This window comes from Vidua chalybeata, chromosome 11, assembly GCF_026979565.1.
Source record: "Vidua chalybeata isolate OUT-0048 chromosome 11, bVidCha1 merged haplotype, whole genome shotgun sequence".
Classification (NCBI taxonomy): Eukaryota; Metazoa; Chordata; class Aves; order Passeriformes; family Viduidae; genus Vidua; species Vidua chalybeata.
The window spans coordinates 10,536,927-10,561,948 of record NC_071540.1 but is presented as its reverse complement, the minus strand read 5'-3'; the positions used below and the strand labels follow the sequence as shown (position 1 = coordinate 10,561,948).

Below are 25,022 nucleotides of genomic sequence, written 5' to 3'. Positions count from 1 at the left end.
ATTTGTTTGTGCTTCTGCATAAGAATACATTAGAAACATTGGAAAAACATGGTGTTGAATCCCTGTTGTGTTTATAAGTAATTTGCTTCAGAGAAGAAAAACCCAACTTGCGTTTAAATAATCCACCTGCATACAGAACTATTTTTTATTTTTAAGAAACAATAAATTATTCTTTATGTGTGCATGGTGTTAAACATAGAGGAAATCCACAAATTCAGGCCATATTCCTTTATAAAGCTAACAGTTGTTCCTACCTCAATTCACCACAGGACTTATATAATTCCAGTCCTCAACTTTCATCTGGGAAACACTACTTTTTTATTTTTACAACCCAGAAAAAAAATACAGTTTAGATGAATATAAAGATCATTGATTTGCAGGGTTAATCATCTGCAAGGAAGAGATGATTTGCCTGGCACTTATTCTTCATTTGTTAGTAAAGCATCTATATTGCTATCAGGTTCCTCAGCAAAACTCAGATGGACTACAGTAGAGGGGTTTAACCACATTGATTCTTCCAATGTTTTTCAGATCAAGGTGATAGTGCTCTTGAAGCAATAAAATCTGACAGAAATGACTGTATTATTTCAAGTCCATTATCCAGTAATATTAAACAGCTGAGTCATTGCTTATGGCAATTATTTGGCCAGACCTTAAAAAAGTCTTTAAAAAACCTAAAAAGTAGGTTTAAAAAATATTTTAAACTTAATGCTGTCTAAGAGTAGTTTTGCTGTATCTAACATCAGTTTTCAGTAAAGTTATATATGTACAGTATCAAATCACTTCAGTGTACTTCTTGTTCTGTTATTACTTGTGGGCAAGTGCACTAATCATAGTCTCTTGACTTATTCTTAAAACCAGCAATTAATTACCACAAAGACATATATAAAAAATAAGATGGCATTAATATAAATTTGGAAAATTTTCCTTGAACAGTATTTCAGTAGGATAGTTCTGAAAAAAACAAACAAACCAAGAATATTTCATACTTTTTGATCTAACCTTGACTGAACAATGTTAAAAAATATAAAACTAGTATGTAAAATTGATGACAGTACTTCTAACAGTTAATACTTCTCTGATCTTAGACTTCTTTTAAAGGACCAGGGCTGTACTGTTAGATCCTATCAGACTTCACGGTTTTTAATGTTCTGCAGTGTGATATCCTAGAGGTAGCTTGATTTTTTTTTTAGATGCTCTTTTCAAGGCTGTGAAACATCCTACAAAGCAACTAGCAACAAGAAGCAATTCTTTGTATGAGAAATATAGCTGTTCTTTTTTTAAGATGTAGAAGAGGTTTCTTCAGAAAGATGCAGAAGGTACTTTCGAAGATGGCGTTGTTTAGATGTATAATGTTAAAAAAATTGTCACCTGTAATTTTGAGAACTAAAATCAGTGCTACTCATCTCTATTAAGTCAAAATATAATACATTTGTTCTGTAATTTTCTGGTCATGTATTTTATTTTATCACAATTATTTAAGAGCACCTCTGCAAGAACTTTGTGTTTAGATTCATTTCAGGTTCATCAATTCATCAATTTCTACCTTTCTCCATTGATCTGTTTTTGTGGTAACAAAAGTGCATGTTCATGAAGAGTAGAAAAAACAGTAAAACCTCTGAACTATTAAGAGAGCAAGTGTATTTGATACAGAATGGATTTTAAAAACATGCATTCTTGGGTTAATTAAAGAATACAGCATGTCAAAATTGTTACTGAATTTGTATTTTTTTAAGATGAAAAATCACTGCCTTTTATCTTTTGAGATAAATATCCTGCTGGTAATCAAACACTGTAAATAAAACTTGCGATTTTTGGAGATCGTTATGCTAATTATCCCCTAAATCTGAGTTGTATGCCAAACTGTTTAAGCCATTTAAGATCATACTGAGGTTTTTTTGCATGTTGCAAATTAGACAGTTCATGGTTATTTCTTAGATATGTTGATCACAAAGGGTATCTAACAGATTTTCCAGTACTTAACTGTACCACTTGCTTCTTTCTCTTTTCTTCTTGTCTATGATGTATGATTAATCATAGATTACTTCATTTTGTTTCATTTCATTTACAACATTTATGAGCTTCACTTTGTCGGTATGAAATGCTTGTCCCCTTCTTTCCTTTCCAAAGTGGCATAATTAGTGTTAGCATCTTTTTTAACAGGCTACATAAAGTTTAGTGGCTGGATTAAATCAAGTCATTAACATAATGTGCTATACAATTTGCCCCTATCTCTTTTCGTTTCCAGTACATCAAAGTGCCACAGAGTGCCAGTGTAATTGGGCCTTGCTAGCTTGTCAGGTTCAGTCAGGCTGATGGCTGCTGCTTTTACTAAAAAGCTTCCAGGCATGATAATTAATAGAGAAAAGAAGTCTGAGAAATGTAAAAGTTTGGACAGTTCTCTATGAATATTTCATACATTTGAATAATCAGAAGTTAACATTATCAATTTGATGTATAATACATTGATTAAAAGCCTTGTTTCAGATCCTCAAAATAGACATCAAAACTGGGAATTTGCATTTTCTTTGGCATGGTCTTTATATTAAAGAAAATAAATTTAAAAATTCTTTTCTCTTCCCATCCCCTCCTCCTTTGCACTCCCATGTCTACACAAAATCCTTACAGAAAATTATATAGCATTCAGTTTTCACAATAAAATTTACTGCTGTCACCTTCCAAGTTGTCTTAAAATGTGCCATGAGACAATTACTGGCAACCCCAATTTATTTGGTAGTGGTTCTGGATTTTTCTCTCTTTCTTTCTTGCAGATACCATAAGTGCATTCTCTTGCTCTAATAGCAGTTTACTAACAGTAGACATTACCTGTACCTGTAAGTTAAGATCTCAAGTTGTAACTAATTTTGACATGAAAATCTTTCTTAAACAGCAAAAAAAAACCAATACCAAGTGCTCATGGTTCTCCTGGTGAAGGGCTAAGGTGAGAAATTGTAAAGCTTCAAGTTTATGTATAGCAAAGCAATAAAAACTATTCCTTTTATTATGACTTTTTTTGGTACAATTACTTGAACAGTGTATTTCCACGTATGTGCCAGCTGTATTCATGAAAAAAAAAGGAAATTATTTGGATATTATCTTGCAGTTTTGAATTTTGGCTGATATGATTCCTCTTTACACTTCTTTTCTGCAGGCCTTGAATGTGTTTGGTGTACTTCAGGGAGATTTTTGAGTGTTCAGTGTTTTTTTCTCAACTTGGCTTGTTTTGTGACTACCTAATCTGAATTTAGAGAATTAAATTTCAGGGTTATAGTATTACCCTGTGTTACTGAGTAGGCTGCATGCTACCGTGCCAGAAATACTAATCCTTTGTATTCTCCTACTCCTGTATGGAACTAACCTCTGTTGCTTTGTGTCTTTCTTCTGTAAGAAATTGGGGAAGTAAAAGTGCTGCACCAGCATATTTAATAAAACAAGAAATAAAATCTATGAAACAGAACCATCTTATCAGAATATGATAGCAGTAACTCGTTAAACTTTGTAGTCAGTACTTTCAAAGACTACTGATTGGTCTAAGATTAAAAAGAGCCATTTGCCATTCTCCATCTTTGAGGTGGTTGTTTGCTGGGGGGGTCACTATAATCCAGAACCTAAAGTAAAAGAAAGTTTAAAGTATCCAGGAAATACCTAAGCTGTGTTTTGCAACTGATAAAGTGTGAGATGACAGAAGTTTGAGTAGACACTGCTGAAATGATGGACTTAAAACTTCTATCTACCCCTTCTCAAATACACTTTGAAGTTGTAATTGAAAGCATGTACTGCAAGTCATTCTTTGTGATAGATGAAATGAAAGAAGAGGGAGAAATAATACGAAAAAACACCAAACAGCAGCTTTTAAAATGATCGAAAGCTACAGAATCTTAAGTCATTGCCCATTATTTTTTAGGTAACGAATAAAATTTATCAGTCAGAATATGAAATGAAGGCCAGATTTAAGGCTGAATGTGTAACCCCACTGGAAAAGCATCAGCAGGAGTCACTCTTAAACTAGCTGGTAACTTTTTTTTTGAGGTTATGAATACAAATGCTCCTCAGTTGCTTACTGGAGAGACTATTTATCAGATCTTATGGACGTAGGAGTAAGTTATGGTGACTTTGCAAGTAGAATATATTGTTCTAACTGGAGGTCTAAAAAGCAAAAGATGGGATTTGAAACAGAGTTTTAGTTTGATTAGTTGTGATAAATATCACCAAGCATCATTTTTTCACATTATACATATTATAAGGATCAAGTTCTATTCATCTTTGAAGGTCTGTATTGTTCTCACACAATTCTGTAATGACCAGGAGAGGACACTGTATCAAATACTAAGTATTGAAACTTTAATGAGAAACCCAGCCACATTAAAAATGTGCAATTTGATGCAGTTTTTCACTACAGATGCACTCCTAGCAAATGAAGATGCTATACTGACAATTCTGCTTTCTTCCCATACTTAGAGATAATTTTTTCCAAAATGGATTAACTTTCAAATATAGATTTTTGACATTTAATTTATTTTTTAAATCAAGACAGAAGTCTGTGATCTACATGTAGAAAAATACATTCATAGCTGTATATACAAAGGCAGAAATCCTATTATATTTGTCTTGGACTAGATTTTTCCATAATACTGCTACTTATTTCATCTTATTTTTGTAACATCAGTGTACCAAAAATGTACAGATATCTTTTCCTCAAGGAATTTTCTGCCTTTCATGCTTTTTTAACTTAAGAATTATGCTCCTCTTTGAAATGGAAGGTAGTTGTAAGTCTACACAATCTTTGAATTTCTTAATTATGTGACTGGTTGGTACCTGTGTAGCAAACTGGCTTTGAGATTTGATAGAGTTGGTGTTTGGTTTTTATTTTTCTGATGGATCAGTAAAAGATGAGTGATTAAACATTAAAAAAGTGAAGTTTTCTCTTTGAGACAGTCTGCAGGAGTAGGTGTACCTTCATTCAGGACAGTAACAATATTGCTTATGAAGTTTTCCCAACTTCTTGGGGAGAAACTAAAATTCAGATTTATGCAAGTTTGTATGTCACCAATCAAACAGGCTCAGATACATTTATATTTGTGTATTTATTCATCCCTAGAAACAGTTTATCTTTAAAATCTGTTAATTGAGGCAGTGTCATGGGTAAGGTGCAAAACTAAATCTTTAAAACCAATTCCACTTGAGAAGAAACATTGAACAATTTTATGTTTTTTCTTCAGAAAGAGTGTGAGGTGAGCTGAAGAGAAAGCAAGCACTATGCAAGTAATTAAAAGTTCTATTATGAACAAAGTGCAAATGTGACTTCATGATCAGATATGTAGTTGTCATGCTTGTGGTGGGAAAGCACGTTTCCCTCAAGAACCTTCTATTTTCTAAAATGTTTGGTGCTCTATACCTAATTAGAAATTGTCATTTTGGAAAGAAAAGGAGTGCATGGCTGGTATATTACAGATTTACACAGAGAGTCAGTACCTAATCATTGAATTGGCTCAAGCTGTAGCAAGTAATTAATGCCTTTGAAGATCTTAAATATAAATTTATGCTGGTCTGAAAAATGATGAATTTGGACTCTGCACTAGATAGAAAGGCAGCAACCAGAGTTCCCTTCGTTGTCACAGATAGATCTTTTTGTTCAGTGTATTAATTCTAACAAGAGCTGAAGGGGTTGCAGCAAAGCTTGTCGTGGTGCTGATCTTGGGTCATTACATTCTTCTCCTGGCATGTGGCAAAACAGTGATGCTGGGAGAAGATTGTATGTGCCTTTCCCCCTTCAGCTGGGATCCAGCTCCACAAGAGCTATTCAACAGGGAGAGATCTCTGCCCCAAGTCTTAGGGAGAGTCTAAGGTGCATGCACTTTATTAATTAAAGTCCCATCCATGTGGAGAAGGAACAGGGAGTGTTTCTGTATTCCTCTTCCTGTTCTCACATCTACACCAGTGTGGGGAAAAGGTAAAAACAAAAGATGTTATTCCTCACATGAAAAGTCACTGCTTACAGCATTAGAATGATTTTATTGCAATATGTATTTTTATGTGTATATGATTCTGTGTTGCCCTGTTAATCATAATTACTTAATGAGTAATGTTTGTGTCTGTACACTTGAAGTACATTGATGTTCCTGTAATAGCATTCTTTCTGGCTCTGTTCTGACATTTTTAATAAGATGATCACAGGAATTCAGCACTTGACAGAGGAAGAGGATTCTCATTCATTTGTTAATTAATATTCATAGTGATTGAAATATTGATAGCAAATGGATGATTACTTGTGATTATTGGAGAATAGCTTATAGTTTATCTTACATGCTCTTTGCTTGAAATAGAAGTGAATAAGTGGACTCTGGAAATAAATATATAGAATGTCAAGTAAAACATGCATTTTTTGAGGATTGGTAGATACAGGATTCAAGCTGATCTTACAGTTTAGAAGTTCCCTTTATTTTGAGTTTTTCAAGGCAATATATTAGTTAAAACTGTGGATATAAAAAATAGGAACATTGGTCCTATAAGAAAGGTATTTTCAGCTGAGCTGTTCTGTGCAGAAAGCACAAACTTATTTTTTAAAGCACTTCTTTGGGATACTGTTGTTGAGCATTTGAGACAGTTGGAATTCTATTTTTCATATCAAAGTGTTAGCCTTTTATTGTAACCAAAAAGGAAATCAAAATACAGAATATACAGCTGCTTGAAGATGGCACTCAAGACTAATTACAGAATTAAACCAAGGGGTTTTAATCTCAGAAATCAGAAATGTGAGAAAATTTGAGATTTCAAATTTGGATGAAATGTCCAATGCACCTGGTACTTACCCTAATCCTAAAGCTTTTTGAAGGAGTTGAGTGATTCTTCCAAATCTTTGGGCAGCATTAATTACAAAGAGTCAGTATTATATGGTAGAGAAACCATTTTTGACATGGATTAAGTGTATTAACTATGTTTTGTTTTCCTCACCTGAAATGAAAGCACTGAACCAGTTTCTCTGAGATGTTTTTGAAAGCGTTTAATATTCTTCAATATCTGCCCATTTTCTGTGTTAGGTGAAATTTTGTATTATATTTTGTTTTAAATACTAAATGTAAAGACTAATTTTATTCCCATTAAATAGAATTATTTGTGGGCAGTAGTTGACAAACTGTCCATTTTTGACTTGAAAAGGCTTAAAAAAACACCTTAGGAATAGATTTAAATAACATATTTCACTCTGCATCATAGAAATATAAATGGTTGTTTAAAAATGATTCATATCATATATTGGATGCTACATATATTTTCAGCATGGCTACATAATGTGACTGGTTTTGTATTAATGATGAAATATGATGTGAGCTAATGCTGTTCTTAAGCAGTTCTATATTTTTTATTCATAAATATCTTTTTTAATCAGCTTATGTTCTGCTTTGTATATGTTGTATTCACATCTAATATCAATAAAACCGGGACTCAAAATAGTCTTGACTGTTAAGCTCCAAAATAATTTGTTATTTTTTCTTATAATTTTCTAATAGTATGGCTCAGTCATTTGCTTTGGTTTAAGCAAGAAAGCAGAATACCTGAATTTACCCCACTAGCCTTGAAAAAGTGTAATATTCTTTGCCTACTGTATGCAATTACAAGTGTTAAATATGTCAAACAAATTTTAAGATATGTAAAAGGAACACTTTATAATACAGGATATTGTATTTAGACTTGATTCATAAGCTACTCTCTGTGTACAAACTAGTCTGACACAGCTGCTAAATACTTTGGGGTGAACAAAACCACTCAGCATATCCCTTTAAATACAGATGCTAATACATCTGTTCAGAGCAAGAAGAAAAGAGTTGTTTCTGAAGTAAAATTAGACAATAGAGCCAATTTCATTTTTTATGCATGTGAATGTAGAGTGCTTGAGGTTATTAGTTGAAACTGAGTAACCTTTCCAGGCTTTCATCTCTTTCTTTTCAAATTTGAATATGAAAAGCATATTCAAGTCAGAGACCATCACTTTAATGACATTTGGCAGTCATTTGATTTATTAGATTTTAGAAAAAAAAATTCCTTTTAAATATTTCATCATTCTATGCTAATCCCAGTAATATTGCCAGCTGAAGCCATGTACCTGTATTAGTGGAGACAGAATGGTGTGGAATTTTTTCTGTCATCCTAGTAAAATTTCCATGAATCTACTGAATAATAAAACAACCTTATTGAAATATTCAGATTTGGGTTTTTAGTTAAAGTGTCTTAGGATACATAATAAAAGGAAATGTCTTTTGAAAGGAGGGGGGTAAAATTACTTCATCAAATATTGAAAAGACTTGACAGCAATGGAAATTGTTCTATATGATGGATATTTTTACAATAGGATACACCTTCTTTTCAGTTTGATTAATCATATAATTTGCTTGGGGAAATGTAAGCTATCTCCATAATAAATTAGAGTATTGACTTGCAGTTTGAACACTGAATCTAGAAAGCCAGACTTCTGCATCTGATTAATACTTCAAGTGATTTAAGTTTAAAATCAAAAATTGTCAAAATATTTCCACATAGGGGAAATATTTTTAATAAAGATATGAACTTGAAAGAAATGAAAGAAATAAAAAGAAAATTTTTTGACATTTCTGTACTCCAACATGTTGTGTTTGCTCTTTGAAGAAAGTTGTCTTTGAATGCTTACCTACATACTCCACTTTGGAAACCAGAGTGTTTTTTTTTTTTTTTTCTTCAAATTACCTAGGGAAGTACTTGTGACTTTCTGTTGAGTCTGACATTCACACTTAAATAGTTAAAAATTATTACAATATGTCTGTACACAATACCATAGACCTTGCTGAGTAGTGTGAGACAATTTTACATGGAAAAGAAAAATGTAATTTTACTTAAAAGAGAATAAGAAAAGGTCTGATGAAGCACAATTGTGTTTAATTTTGTGATATTACTAATTTGAACTCTTAAAGGTATGTTTGATTTAACTAGTAAAGTTCAGTATATTAACTTGAATTCCATATAAATGCAATTGTATTTTTTATGCCTAACAACTTTGTGACTTGGTGGATTTTTATTGAATGGGGTCTAGTCTGCAGTAGGCACTAGCAATTCTCTTCCCTTTGAAAAACTTTGGTACCTAATATTACTGAAACTGTTTCTAGCAGTTACAGGATCACTTTGCTGTGTAGCTAAAAAATAATGGCAACTGAAATTAGTGGTTCAGATAGCATAAGTACCTAAAGATAATCTTAACCTAATCTTCTCCAGTAGACTATGACTATTGCAAAAATATTTTAAGCATCAGATGTCAATCAGTATCTGCTGCAAACTATGGGGTTTAGATTCTTCCTGTGTCTATGTCAAATCAATCCATCAGTGTTAGTTCTACAAACTACCCAATGGTTCACACGTATGTTTGGTTTGTGCTTACAATTCGAGAAATACAAAATAATTGTTTTGGTTTGTGGTTTTTTTTTTTTTTTTTTTTTTTAATAGGAAGTTGAAAAATGTGGTTTAAAATTGCATCACTTGGTTTTACGAAGTCATGAATTACATCAGATGAAGCAATACAGCAGCTGAGTGTAGAATGCAGATGAAACAATTTCCCTGCAGAGGACACTGCACTGTCACTTCCAAACCCAACAGGTGGTCAGAGGAGTGACTGTAAATATAGAACTGGTGAGTGGCACCTATCCCTGAGCAGATGTGTTCCTTCCCTAAAACTGTCTTATGAAAATGCCTGCAACAAAGCCTATTTCCTATATATTAGATATACATTTATTTCTGTACTGTTGTATTTGTCATTCTTCCAGCTCTTTTGGGAAATAGTAATGATGGTTTTTAAGAACTGAGATCAGGATGCAATTATTAAGTATAAACTAAAATACAAAAGTAGGCTTGTGTAAGAAATGGAAGCTGCAATATATTTAAAGATGCTGGTAGTGCATACATTTTAAAATTAGGCTTTACATAACTAATTTATTTTTTTTTCGAAAGAGCACAATGAACTAATTTTTCTCCTATTGGTACATGATACAGCAAAAGGAAAACATTCTGTCCAACCATGTACAACTGAAATACATTTAGAGAAAATATGTCATGGACTTGATCATCACTTGTGAATACTCAGTGTACCTTTAATAAGAATTTTTTTTAATGGGAAATTACTCAACTGTATTTAATACTAACAAATTGCTATTTACTTCAGAATACTGAATCCTGCATGTTGCATATGCTAGACTCTAATAAATTAACATCTGAAAGCAGTCAGTCTCAATCCACCATTGTGACTCCAAGGACATTGATCTTTGAAAGGCTTTGGGAAAGAAAAAGAAACCCACTAAGAAAACAGTTCTGCAAAGTCCTGAATTTACTGAGGCTTCCTTGCATTCAGATAAACAGGAATTCTGGCATCATGTGCTAAATAAGACATTGCATAAAGGAGAACTCTTTTTATGAGCTGGACAATTTCATCTTGTTAGCTTCTGTAGGCACTTCTCCAGATGTTCTAGTTAGGCAGACATAAATGGAATATCTTTTTCAAAACCTGTTGAAATAATACCATAACCCAATAAAAGCTTCTTAAGGCTTTTCATTTCTCTTGCTTTTTGAATTCTCATTGCTTTGAATATAACAAACATTCAGAAGTTATAAAAGTCTTACACAATGTTCTGATTCCTGGGTATACTAGTTATGGTCTAAGCATAGTTGTATTTTAGGTATTTACTCTGCAAAGTTTAACTAAAAATGCAGGAAAGATACGATGAAAACAGAATAAAATTTCAGAGTTTTAAGGTAATTATGAAACTTCCAATACATTTCAAGCTGTGATATTTGCAAATAGCATCATGCTTTGGAGAGACTATAGTTCATAAGAGTTTCCAATGTAGTAGTGCTGTATTTTATTATTTCTGTTAATCATAACTTGGCTGTGCAACTTGGATTTTTCTATTTACTGCTTTGGTATGGATTATAAAACTGTTTGAACTTCAAAATATCCCAACAAATCAATATTAAAAGGTGGGCTTTGGTCTTAATTGCTTCAGGACTGTATTCTGCAGCATTACGCTAATGTGGTTGTTATTTGTAGAGGTTTGCTTAGATAATTGGGTGTCTAATTTCTACTCAAGATTAGCTTTGTATATAGGGGGAAAAAACCTAATGAGTCTGCTTTTTGATAATACCAGTTGAGAAGCCAGTAAGATAATAGTAATGAAATCTGCATGTGTGTTTACTATAGCTTTGCTGCATCTCTTATTCATGTCTAATTAGATTTGAGTATGCTGAATATTTGAGGTTAATTGAATATTTTCTTTAATAAAAATGAGATTTGCATGGGTAGAAAGAAATTTACTTTGAGCTTAGAAGGAAACTAATAGTCTTTTAGACTTTTGCATGGAGAAAATCGGAGTAAGTCCATAAGTAATCTTAAAAAATCATTAATTCTTATAATAAAGAAAGCATTTTATATTATCTATAACTGGAACAGATCGACTGTTTTAAAAACAACTGTTACAGAAGGCTTCATGAGATTTATTGCTTTGAAAACATTTGAAGTTTTTCCCATACCTTTTGCACATTCTTCACTGTCATTGTTTGGCATGTGAGATAGAGAAAATTAACACAAGCTTGTTGAAAAACAATATAGTAGAGTTCCAGTAATCTGGACATACAAGATCCCATGAGTTTCACAGGTGGTTCAAGCATGTAACTTGGCATTAACTGGCTTTTTTCAACTATGACTTTTTCACTGAGAATGGTTAGAAGATCATTTTCTTTCTTCCAGAGTCTTGGAATAGAAACTTGGATAGGGAAGTTTAGACAGGACATTTAGACAGTTTAGGATCATGGTTCAAATGTCTTGATTGCCCATGACATTGTGTGGTACCTCCTGATGACCATAGTGACTGAGAGCAGCTGTTGTGTTTGGTACCACTGAAAAGAGTTATGAGAATATCCAAGAATGCTTCCAAACACTACAGGCCCATACATTCAAAGAACAGTGAAACTTGCCAAGTTATGCAGTGGTTCTAGAGAACAGACAGCAGAAATAGAAGAAAGACTTATGAAACCTGGCAAAGGTTTTATATGAAATTTAATTGGGAAGCTTTCTTTTCTCAAAAACTTTTCTCAGGTGAACATGTGACTATTTGAACAACTTGAAGTACAAGTGGAACTAGAGAGGAGAGGTGTGGGAAAGATGGGATGTACTTTTTATTAAAAATAAACTTTTGAAGATCCCTATTCTAAAAGTGGATTCCTCAAATGTTAAGGCTTTGCATCAGGAAACATTGTCATAATTCTGTGTGTTTATTCGTTTCTACAATAAGCTCAAGACTGTGGAGCATTTTTTCTTCACTTGATGAAAATCTGCTCCATCACATAGTTGTTCAGTTGTGTTAGAATGTGACCTATGAAAAAACTGAGCTATAGCAGAACAGCAATATTTTAAATCGCAGAGATTTCTAACAAGGTTCCAAGGTCATTGTAATCTTCAGCTTTTAGTACTTTTTAAGACTAACTTTAAAATTATAATTTCAGAGGCAAACTGTCACAAATTAATTTTGAATTATTTTTGCAATTAATTGGATAGAAAGAAATATGAGATGTTCCATGCCTTGCAGCAATGTTAATGCTGCTTAAGTTCAGGCAGTACTAAGGGGTGCTATGAAAACATGTTATTCATCAGGATCTAAAAATATATTTTCACTCTGGTTAATCATTTTCCCCAGACTTGAATGAAGTTGTGCTGAATGTATTACTTACTAGTCTGAATTTTTCCATTGAGTGAAATGAATTTGAACCCTTTAGGTTTGTTAATAATTTGCATTTTAAATTCTATTAGGTACAGTATTAGTAAACTTAGGAAATTCCTTTTGGGATGCTTATGGGAAAGGGAAGGATCTGTTGATGTGGCATTTCCTTTGAAGTTCTCTGGCTGTCCATCTGTCTCCCTGCTGCCTCCCCATCACTTCCTGTGGTGGCCTTAGGAGCACTTGGCCATGAGAGCAGCACATGTGGAAAGTCATCCACATGTCCAAAAGAACAGCAGATGACAATAACAGCCAGCTTCTTACAACCTAAGAAAGTAAAAAACTGAGAGTGGAAACCAGGGATTCAAAGGCAGAATGCCAGTGCTTTGCTTTCTGTTAGTAGAGGAAAAAGGTGGCAAATTGCAGATTCCTTTGGTTGAATGACTTAGCAGCTCAGCCACTGGAGTGGCTGTTTGTGCTAGTAACCCATTCCTAACAGCACTTCTGCTGCCCATGGACCAGCTGGGAACTGCTTTGGGGAAACTGAAAAATCAATAGCTCTGGGAAATGAGTTCCTAGGACTGAGAGAGATGTGTCCTTCAATAAATGCCTCTGCAAGGAATTTAGGCCTTCTTATGTCCTCATATTGTTGTATTCCAATACTCTCACTCCATAGCAGAGTTGATACTTTGTTTATACAAATAAGTTTATCTTGAGTAGCAAAAGACAGTATGAGATACGTTAAAGATTTCTGTCTGCACAGGGGAAGAGGAAACCTTACTGTGAGGTGGAGAGTCAAAAAGAATTGTTGTGACTACAGTGGCAGAGTAAGTAGAAAAAAAAGTGAATATTAAAAATGTTGGAGTTTAATGACAGACTAATTTCTAGCTCCATCTTCTCCCCTCAAAAACAGATGAAAACTCTTCTGAAGAGCTATGTTTGATTCTTAGGGGCCTATATTCATTCTAGCTCTGTCCTAGCAAAACCTTTTCAGTTTCATTTCTTAATTTTTTTAAAAATTCCTGTAACACCTTTTCAGTCTTTATAATCTTTCACAGTAGTTTGCTGATATTTACAGACTGATACCATTTGCAGGCAAGCAGCTACTTTCTCTAATAATAGGATGCCCAAAAACTTCTTAAAGAATTTCTTAAAACCCTCCTTTCTCATTCTTCTAGTATGTTTTCCAAACCAAGGCTAACTTTCACTCTAGGTCATATTAATAGTACAAAAATTAAAAGCTGATCCTTGTGTTTGTATTTTAAATTAAAACAATGAAAAGCTTTCAGAGCGCTCACTCACACTCCCCAGGCTGTGGATTTTCTCCAGTCCATTGGTCTAGAGGTTTCTCTTATTGAAATATTGTGGCAGGAAAGGAGGATTAAATTACTGAGGCTGTCAAAAAGGACAAGCACTCTGCCATACATTATCATTATCACTGGCTTCCTCAGTGGAAGAAAATGCAGTAAATCACTTCAAATACAAAGCAATAAAGACCACTGGCTTTTAAAATCATGAGTGCTATTGCCATTAACAGAAAGTGACAGCTATGTGGCATGCTTAGATGCTGCTTGTATCTTTTTTGACAGTGTGCACATAAACCTGCCAGTGACACACCATTAGATCACATGACCTTTCAAATTTGATTCTAGCATTGTTGCTTTTCCTTAGAAAAAAAGAAAGAAATGTTTATTTTTCTTTGTTGTTTTCCTCATGCTCTTCTAAAAGCTGAAAAAGGTTTGATACTAATAGTAATTCTGATTTGCTTTGCAGTGATAAATGTGGTTAAGGCAGATAATTGTGCAGAAAGAGGTCTCAGGTGTGCTCTAAAGCTAGATCTACACACTGGCAGGTACATGTTACTGCTGGAAAACTCTGTTATAGATCTTAGTAAATAATGCTTGTGGTTCACCTTGTGGTTTGTCTCTTTTGAGGAGGTTGGACTAAGGAGTTAATACCTAACTAACTAACTAGAAAAAAATTTGTTTCACCTAGGAATGATAGCTGCATTCTGATGGGGCATTGCTCTTATTTCTTTCTAGTGTAAGTTCATGTGGCATGGAGTACTGCAACCTCACATAATGCTGGTTTAGTGCTGTGGTTTGGGGTTTGCTTTGGGAGTTTGGTTGGTTGGTTGGTTGGTTGGTTTTTAACAAATTTGTTCTGCAAAAGAGAGAATCTATCACCGATATTCTATCACTAATGGAACATATCTGCCCAATGTAGTGTAGTACATTTGTTGCTTTCTGAATTCAGAATACTACTAAGAATCTAAGAGCTGCAGAAAGTGTTCCTTAGCCCTAGAATTTCCAGAAATAAATAGGTAGATAGGCAGCTATTATGTGAATACATGTGAGAAAGAATATAAATTATTCTTGTCCAGTTTCATAATAATAATAAATTTGTTCTCATTCAATTTTTTGATTGTGATAGTGTGTACATTACTTGTACAGAATGAATGACATTGTTTGATTACATTTTCTCTTGAAAGTCAATCATTAAAATGGAATAATCACTAATGTAAAGATTCATTTGATTTGTGGAAGAATAGAGACCTGCTGATTGTATTTGATGTGTTGGAGTTACTTGTAAATCTTTTAAATATGTATTTATTCACAAATCACTGATTCACTCCACAGTAAGGAGGAGTGATCTCTCTTCATTTCATTTCTAGATGAGTTTCTTGTCTTTGCCAGAAAACAGGTTTTACTGGAATGGAACATGGAACACCATGAAGTGATTACTTGTTGGGATGGAATTATCATACCAAAACAATTCTTAGGTTTGGAGATTTAAAAAAAAAACATGAAAAAATACTTCACTTAATAAGCAAGCAGATGACTAATTCTACCATATAGAATAGGAAAGTGGATAATATTCTACTAAAATTTGACGATACTGAGAATAAAATACTCTTTTTTTTTTCTTTTTTTTTCCCTAAGTGGTAAATTAAGCAAGGGAAATAGCTAGTTGGTGTGTTGCGATTTCTCCTCTAAACACTTGGATATTCTTAATAATTATTTTACAAGCCTAAGGTGAAAGTTAGGCAAGATTACAGCAGAGAGCTTTTTCTCTGAACAGAAACATTCATCTTCTACATGTTGCTGCCATGGTACTGTCCTCTGTGTTTGTAGGTGGGTTGTTTTCTGCAGTCTGATGTGTCTGGTTTGGCCCGTGGTGAAATTTCAGTTCTGCATTGACTAAATAGGAAGACAGGAAGTTCATCAGTAGTCCAGTTCCCTACTTGATCCTAGCAAGAGGACCACCAAGAAAGAAAATTTATGGAAAGATTGTGCCATACACCAAAACTTTCCAACTCTGTGCATTTTAAACCCGGCCTAGTTATATCTTCAACACGTGTTTTCTATCACAAGCCTTACAAACCAGTATCAGAGCTTTTTCAGCTGAAACAGGAACTGAACTAAACTAATGCTTTAAAGCTCAGGAAACCAAATTATCAAGGATATAAATATCATTGAAAATTGCCTGCAGATGGTTTAGCCTGACACTTTATTGGTGTTTGTGCTAGGCCAAATTATAGCAGCATAGGCAGTGTATTATGTCTATTAAGTAGTGTATTAATTTATTTTTTTCCTGTCACAATTAATGTTGCTGGAAATGATACTCATAATGATTGGATCCATATTAGAACATAAATGGATAAATCATATGGGGGTTTTTTGTCTTCTAAAAGAAGAATCATTTTAATGAATAGCTCTTAAAAAAGATATACTATTATAATATATAAAATTATTGCTAAGCCAAATTTGCAACTATAGGCTAACTATAGGCTAAGTCTGTCGTTGAAACTGAACAAGTTTGACCCTGAAAATAATGCATTTTGCAGCTTTATGCCCTTTTAGTTTATGCTTACAAATAAATGTTAGTTGGCGTGGAATTTATATGGAAAATACATATTTTTTAGAGTCCTATTTAGGTTGCAAAAGAGCTTTCAGGTCATCGAGTTCAACTGTTAACCCAGCAATGCACTTTAAAATATCTCCAGGGATGGTTGCTCCACCAGTTCCCTGAGCAGCCTGTTCCAGGGCTTGACAACTCTTTCAGTGAATAATTTTTTCTTAATATCCAGTCTAAAATTTATTTGGAGTGGGATTCACTGTTCATGCATATAAGATTTCAAAATAATGATTGTTCTCTCCTTTCAATTTCATTTATTAATATGGAATCATTTTAGAAGTTTATTAGAACTGTTGATTTTGGTTCCACATTTTAATTAATGGCTTTAGTTGCAGAAAATGCAAAAATAATCAGTATCAAAAAAATAAAGAAAAATATGCTGTTAAATTGAATTATATAAAATATAAAATACATAAGCATGAGGTTGTAGGAGACTAGGAAGACTGCTTGAAATCCTTTTTAGGTTACTAATTGTTGCAAACCACAAAGATGGTTCTTTTCTTTTGACAAGCATATTTTCTTTATGTTTTCAGACAGTCATTGTCTCTGTCATTAATACGGAGATTTTGTCAGAATATTTGCTTTTCTTATACCTGTATTGTGTGACATGGGTAGCCTTTTTGTTTTGTTTCTTCTTCGGTATAATGGGGATTCAAATTCCTTATTAATTTTAGGAAGATATACTTGCTAATATTTGTAAAACTTAGGAATAAAAACAGGATACAGAATTATCATTTCAGCATCTGAACCCCATCATTATCTACTTACATGTTCAAGTCTTAAAATCAATTAACAGGACACATTTCTGGCATCCATTTAACTTTTTGTAACTGTGTCACAGTTTTGTTTTTTTTTTTTTCTTCCACTGCTGCCTTTCAGCATTTTAAGAGTGTAGAAATTTCAGCCGTGTAGTGAACCTTCCCTGATTCCTCATGCCAGACTGTAGCTGAAGTGCTGGGACCTGGAGGTAGAGTCTGTGCTCTTCTGACAAGTGTCAGGAGAGACATATGCGAAGAATGGAGGAATCCATTCTTCTAACAGTCACCCTGCTGTGAAAACAAGAGTGAACAGCTTTATGCAAGAGGTTTCCAGGCTGATCCTGACAGGTGCATCATTTCTTGGTGGGAAATGATTGTTATTCCAAGGAACAGACTCTATAAACTCATTGTTCCCCAAAGTAACAAAATCTATGCCTCCATGTTACAGAATAGAGCATGTGTAGAGTGTAAGCTTCACATTAATATACTGAATTCATGCACAAAGTTTTCTACTTGCTTCTTGAAAAGTCTGATCCCTGGAATACAAAAAAAAACTGGATCAATTTGCCTATATAAGAGCTTCTGTCCAGTTGCTCTAAATTACCTGCTGGTGATAATGCCTTTAAGTATTGTTCTAAAAACAAAAATAAATAATCATTCAGGCTTTCATAATAAAACATGCTTTAGGCTTAAAGCACTTACTGTTTTTTCACTTTTCTTTTGACAAACAAGTTTCATTTAGTTCTCTATCTTTTCCTGCACTGCCTAGCAATTAACTTCTCACATGGTGCTTTTTAACAGGATGTTAAAATTTCTTCCTATTCAGTAGATTTGGAATTCCTGCAAGGAAGTGTGTACCTATACCTGGTATTACAGAAAAGAAATGTGGAAATCAGCTAGAGAGAAAGTCTGGGATCCCAGAGAGAAATGCAGGAGAGTAACGCTATCCAAAGCTTTATTCATATATTCATATTTTGTGTAAGATATCCTTTCCTGTAGCCTTGGATGTAACATAACTTGATACTAACCCATTTGAAATTATGCCTATTGTAACATTTTTAGGTTGTAAAGCTCACAAACATTCACAGTTTCACCAATGTTGCCAAGACATACCGAATGCTAGCTCTAAATTCCTGTCATTTTGTCAGTCTCGGTGTTTTTGGCCCCAGCACAAGCCACTAACTCAAGCCAGCTCCAACACAATAATGGAATTATATGTTTGAAAGGAAAGCCATACTTGGAGGCAATGGGTGTAATTTAAGTTCACAGAAGAAAAACATATATTTTGTGTAGTTGTTTGTATAGCCAAATAAACAAGAATTGTACCATGGGGTGATGGGAGGGGTACAAAAATGAAGCATCTCTGTAAGCCTGTGAATCTATGAGTAAAACTTCTCTGTCCTTCTAGTACAGCTAAATAATACTAAAGAAGAAGGGAAGATTTAAAAGAGAGGGTCCTGGACTATTCTTGTCATGGAAAAGTGTTGAATTTAATTGATAAACAGTTTTTGTTTATGTAGCGAAGAATAAAAAACAGAATTCAGTTTTGCCTTTTTTCCATTTTTAAAGTTGATTTTTAATCCTTTTTGAATGCAATCTTTTTGTGTTTACATTAAAATTTACAGTGCTCAGTGATATCCCAGAAGATGAGCAGAACTTGAATGTGAAGATATTGATTTTGCTGAATCTGTTTGAAAAAGATATTCCAGAAGCAAAGAAATACCATTGAACAAGACATTGGTGGTGAGTTTTAGAGACCACTTTCTTGTAAATTTTTGTAGCTTAAAAATTATTTGTTCAATTTCTACTTTTCTCTGCAAGATTTACTGTGAAAGTAATTGTTTGACATAGTGTCAAGAAGAAATTCTTTCATATTAACTGAAGGCTTCCATATTTGTTTCCAAAAGTCTGCAGAAACTATTACTGTCATTCCTTAAAATATGTTTTAAAAAAAAAACCCAAACAGCATCCCCAGCTCGTAGTAATTAGTTTATAAAACCGAAGAATTTTAAGGACATGTCTGCTTCCTGCAATTCTCTATTTTGTTCAACATACTTCATTTTAATAGGACTATAAATATATATCTATCTATATATTTATTAAACTTTATATCAGTAACTCTGTATTGCTGATGTCTGTATCTTATTTAAAGTTACAGTATAACCCCCAGAGTAGTGCCACTTTTGTGTCCTCCACACCAAACTGTACCCGAGACAGTGTGAGTGTAATACTGGGGCTTGGTTAGGGGGCAGTTTAGCCTGAGCACCCCTCTGGAAAAGCCTGTGACCAGCCCTTCACTGTGACTTCCCAAAGCAAGGTGAGCTGAGTAGGAGCTATGGAATCTTCCCTTTCCTGGGCAGCTGTTGGAGAGTGTTTTTGTAGTGCTCATTGGAAGACTGGAGAAGGTTACTCAGTCCTCTCGCAGGCAGGGAAGGAGAATATTCTCCTTGCTTAGAGTTTCTTGTTGCCTGTGGTAGCAGGGTCATGGTTACCAATGGTGCATTTTCCCCCTCCCTCTTTATTTCAATCCTCTTTCCTGTTGTGGTCAAGCTCCAGGAAGGAGCTGAGAGTATCTTTGTGATAAAGCAGTCCCTCTGTGGGTGCATGAACCAGCTCCAAGCCTGGACACAGTGTACACAAGGTACCCTTTGCAGAGCAGGAATTCCAGTTAGCCCTACTGGAATGCCAGGCCAGTGTGACTTTGCTGCTGTGGGAGTAATTACCAGACCTTGAGCTATGGGGAGCTGAGTATTGAGGGAAAGAAATAGGCTTTTTTACTATTTCCATTATCATGCATGATATGCATCCATGCAGTAACTAAATACTCAAAGAAGAGTATAAATACTCAAAGTTCTAGGAACACGATAAGGAAAATGCAAAGAATCAAATCTCCACACCCTGGAAAAATAATACACGGATTTAATGCACTTCTTAATGTGGCTGAACACTTAAGTTTTGCTGCACTGATAATTTTTCTCCAAGTAGTTATACAAAAGCACATCTCCTCTATAAAGGTATTTTGTAGTCTCTCACTGGAAGATTGTTTTTGTTCTTTATTTTAAGTCCATAATTCCCATTGTCATAGTTCCTATTTGATAAGATTTATTAGTGATATAATTTTTTACCATCTCAGAAAACTCTTAAAAATCCTAATCATCTGAGAAGATTATTATGACAGGATGGACTGGTTTTGTAACTAGTTATTGTTCTGTCAAAAGCTAATCATTATTATGTAATGACAGCTACTTCAATATTGAGGAGCATTTCTTCCCCTAATCATAAGACATTTGAACTAATTTTTACTGAATATGTATTATATCTATTAAAGTGATAGTAATAGCTAAAAATACTCTTATACTTTTTCTTATCCACACTTCTGCCCTTCCCTGCAGATGCTATGCAGTTACGTTTTTCTGTTGAATCCATAACATGTAACAACACATATTTTCTGAAAATTTAGAAATTTCAGAGAATTGAAATGAATTTTGCATTAATATATGTCAGATCATGGCATGTTATTTTCTTGGACAAATTTATTGGAAAAGGATCTGTTGTCAAGATCTGGACATCAATTAAATGTAATGGCATGATAAATAGAATTCCTGAGTAATGTGTACATTTTCCCTGAGATGGATATTGGTTTGAGGAAAAAGGAAACAACTTGGACATAGAAAAATTCATAGGACACTACCACATGAAGATGTAGTCATTCTCAGATACCATGAGCTTCATTCACTCTGTTTGAGGACTGCAGGCATGGATCTTTTACATATCTTTTTCCTTTCATTGCTGCTTGTGTGGAAGTGGCCTCCATGAAATTTGAAGCAACTAAGTGCATGACTAAGCAAGAGGATGGATGAAAAAGAGACTGTATAATCAAGACATCTAACAATAAGTCTCAGAGATAATATGACATTATGAAAACTGATAAAATAGAGTTAATGTACTGATATCTTTAATTATAGTTATCCTGCTGTTCTTACATTAAAAACAATACTGTCCTCTGAAGTCTGCTCTGAAGTTGACAGTTCACTGAGTGATTTGTTCAAGAATATGCAAAATGCTTTGGATCTCTAAGAATAGCATCCAATCTGTCCTATAATACAGGGTAAGCGATGGAAGGCTTATCCTGTGTGTTCCCTTCTCTGAACCTCTTTTGAGCTATCCCAGCAGCCTAGAAGTTGCAACATGGAGCATCATTGCATGTCCCAGAGTACTTATTCTAATTATTAGAGTAAATACGTAGCCTTGCTATTTGTCAGCTGTGTAATTTGCTTTGAAAATATATGCTGTCAAGATTATTTGTTTTTATTCAAATTCCTTCTAGAGTCATGTTAGGCAGCCTCCTTGCTTTTTGTGCAGGACTGTGAAAGAGCCTCTTTTTTGACTTAGCAGCATGTTTTAATCACAGCAGCAGATTCTGGCCCTCTGGGCTTACTCAGATATTGTGAAAGAGTGCAATTTTAAATCATGTCAGCTAATTTCTGTAACATAGAAATTTTAAATACTACTTTAAAACCCACATACACAAAGATGAAGGTAGTTAGTTTAGGGGAATTATCATCTTTGCTCATACTTCACTGTTTTACAGTAGCTTGGAATTTAAATAATTTTGCATTGCACAAACTGTAAAGAACAAGTTGCTATTTAAATAAGAATAATTGTCCAGGCTGACTTGGACCCATCATAAACGTAGTACAAAAAATGCATTAATTGGTATATTTTTTACTTAAAATTATTTCTGACTATGCATATATGTTTTCAATAGAGCTTGGAACACCTTTATTACTCATTGTGAAAAATTACTAATTTATGTATGCAATTATTATACAAATAGTTTTCTTTATTTCAGAGTTAATTCCAGCTCTGATACTTTCATTGATGTACATTCTAGTTCTTAGAGTGCTCAGTTTCCAGTAGGCTGAGTACCTGAAAACTAAGCTTTCTTTATTATTTATTTACCTCTCCTTTTTTTTTTTTTTTTAACATATACTAGGAGCCTTTTAATCTGTCCAAATGCTAAGGAGGATTATCAGAACAAAAGTGAAACCTTAAATGAAATTGTTAATGCTGTTTTGTAATGTTTCCTTTCTAGTTTTTGATTCACAGGATGACAGTGCAGTAATTGGGAAGCTCAAAGGAGCAGTGGAAGCCCTCCACACTCTGCCCTCAGTCGAGAAGGAAATGCAAAGATGACTACGAGGCATGAAAGGAAGTTTGCCTACAGAAGAACCTTCTCCCAGTGTAAATACATGCTTGATAGTGCATCAAAGATGAGATCTTTGTAATTCCTGCAGTATATTTAATGTATAATTTATATGAAAAGGACGCTTGATTTGTAGTTGTAAAGTTTTGTATACTTTTCAGTCTGTTTGTTTTTATATTTCCCCCCTAAGGCTAAGAATATCTCCACAATGGACAACGTCTTGTAAATAATTAATACCTACATGATTGAACGACGTGCTTTATTTGCATTTTTAAGATTTTTTCCTACATAAAACAGTAATAAAAATGCAAGTCAAAATTTTAATTTTTAATAAAAAAACCATAAGCCTTAGAAAACTGATTAAAAATACTTTTATGTTATCCCTAATCACCCCGTTAAATGGAATGCCTGTGATTAGCCTCATTAAGAATTTTATACTGTGAAGATTTTATTAAAAGCAATATATGAAAATTACTTGGATTAATGTGTTAATCTGCCTCTTTAAAATGCTAATATCCATTTTATGCACATTAAATCTCAGTATGTGTTTTCTTTGATGCATGCAGTTCCTATCAATTAAATGTTAAAAATTAGGCTAGTTGCAGGACTTATTAAATTACTGCACCCTTTTTTAAAATAACTTTTACCCTTCTACTAACATTATAATCAGCTGTTTATGGTTACCATAATTTGAAGTAGGGGGAGGGCAGGTGCAATCATTTTCTGTACAGTAGATGATTTACTTGCAGCCAACATCTGTCAAAGCAGAAGAAGAAGCCATAGAGTATCAGATTTTGCTTCACCTACTTTGGGCTTTAGGGATGTGCAACTGTTTTCATTTGGGTTTTGTCACTTTTAGAACTTACATCAAACATAAACAATAAATTGTTGTATCTGAATAACTACTGTCTAGTGTGGAAAGTTAATTTTACAGCTTTTAACCAATCTCAGTGAAGGATTTAATTGATATTTTTAATGGAGCTGTGAATCAATGCTGCAAAAGGATTGTCTCTTGAGAACGAGGATATAATACATTTCATTTTTTAATTTACTTTTTTATTTGTCATTTTCTTCAAAGGATTTTATAGACTGTGGATTTCCACTGTTTGCAAACAGGCTATGTTTCTTCATAAGCATATGTAAAGTATTCAGAGAGATAAGTAATTTATTAAAATCTACCTAATTTGCCGTGATATATTAAATCTCTGCTTCAGTGATCACAGACCATTTCATTTAGAGAATTAGGCATTCCCTCTTTGTGTGATTAAAGCTCTGGAAAATGAGTTCTTTGCTCCTATTTGTGAACATTCAAAGCCTGCTAATGGCAAGAAGATGGAATAGATTATGAGACAATTCATTACAGTTCAACAGAAAAAAACCCTGCTATAATGCAGAAATGCAAGTATGAATATCTGCATATAGTTTGAACCATCTGTGCTCTAATGGCTTCAGTAATGGCTCTTCGTCTTCAGTAGGCTTTGAAATGACATCCATACAATATTAATTTGTTGATGTACATTATGAGGCCAATGGAATGAATATATTCTGACCACAGTAATCTCTGAATTCCTGCGTGGTCTGCTGGTTGACTCCATTTTAGGACTTACCATCTTCTGTAGGGCTTCTCATCCAGACTTTGCCAATCCTCATAGCATTTCATTCCTCTGGAACTTTAGGAGACCACAGACAGCTGCATTCCTAAACCCCTCCATTCTTCAGTTAATGGCCATATGTTTGTTGTCATTTGGGCTGGCACTTAGTTCATCATTTTGGCCACTATTTCTAGCTTTTTTTGGCTCTGTGCATCCACATTGTCAATAAGACTGTTATTATACATTACAATAATTTGAAACAGCCAGATTCAACACTAAGATTAACTGAGTGGCTTTTTAGAAATTTAGTTGTGGTATTCTGTCAGGAGGTTCTTATTATTCTTCTAATACTTTGCAAACCAAACTAAATATCCTGCACATAAACAAAGAAGTGAATTGTATTGAGTTTTTGTGTGTGACTGTTTACTGACTTGTAGGGGAACTATGTTAACTGGTGCTTGTTTTCTTCTGAAATAAACCATGTGGTAAAATTAGAAAATCAGTGATGTTCATCTCACTTAAACATTTACAGTAACACCCTTAACACTTAATCTTCACCATCTGAAGTTGGAAACTTAGAAACCCAGAGTTCATATATTCATGAAACACAGATCTCTTCAGTAAGTTACTGAAAAATATTCCAGTTGACATTTGGTTACATAGTGTTAACTGCTCTCAGTGACTCCAGCATTAACATGTATAATTTGCCTCAGGTTCCTAGACATATTTCTTCGTAAGGCTCACTGTTACTCAGTTTCAGATTTTAAGAAAATAATCCTGATTTCTATTCATGTTTATTGCTAAAACAGATATAATATTCAGCAAG

At 33.9% G+C, this 25,022-nt stretch overlaps 1 long non-coding RNA gene across 1 annotated transcript; it reads left to right on the top strand.

Annotated features, from left to right (window-relative positions):
• The first annotated feature begins 1,218 nt into the window (after positions 1-1,218).
• LOC128793801 (uncharacterized) lies at positions 1,219-24,698 on the top strand. Its single transcript, XR_008432885.1, has 5 exons — positions 1,219-1,319; positions 9,466-9,648; positions 13,486-13,549; positions 19,024-19,141; positions 22,494-24,698. It is a non-coding gene; the product is annotated as an uncharacterized LOC128793801 (long non-coding RNA).
• The last annotated feature ends 324 nt before the right edge of the window (positions 24,699-25,022 follow it).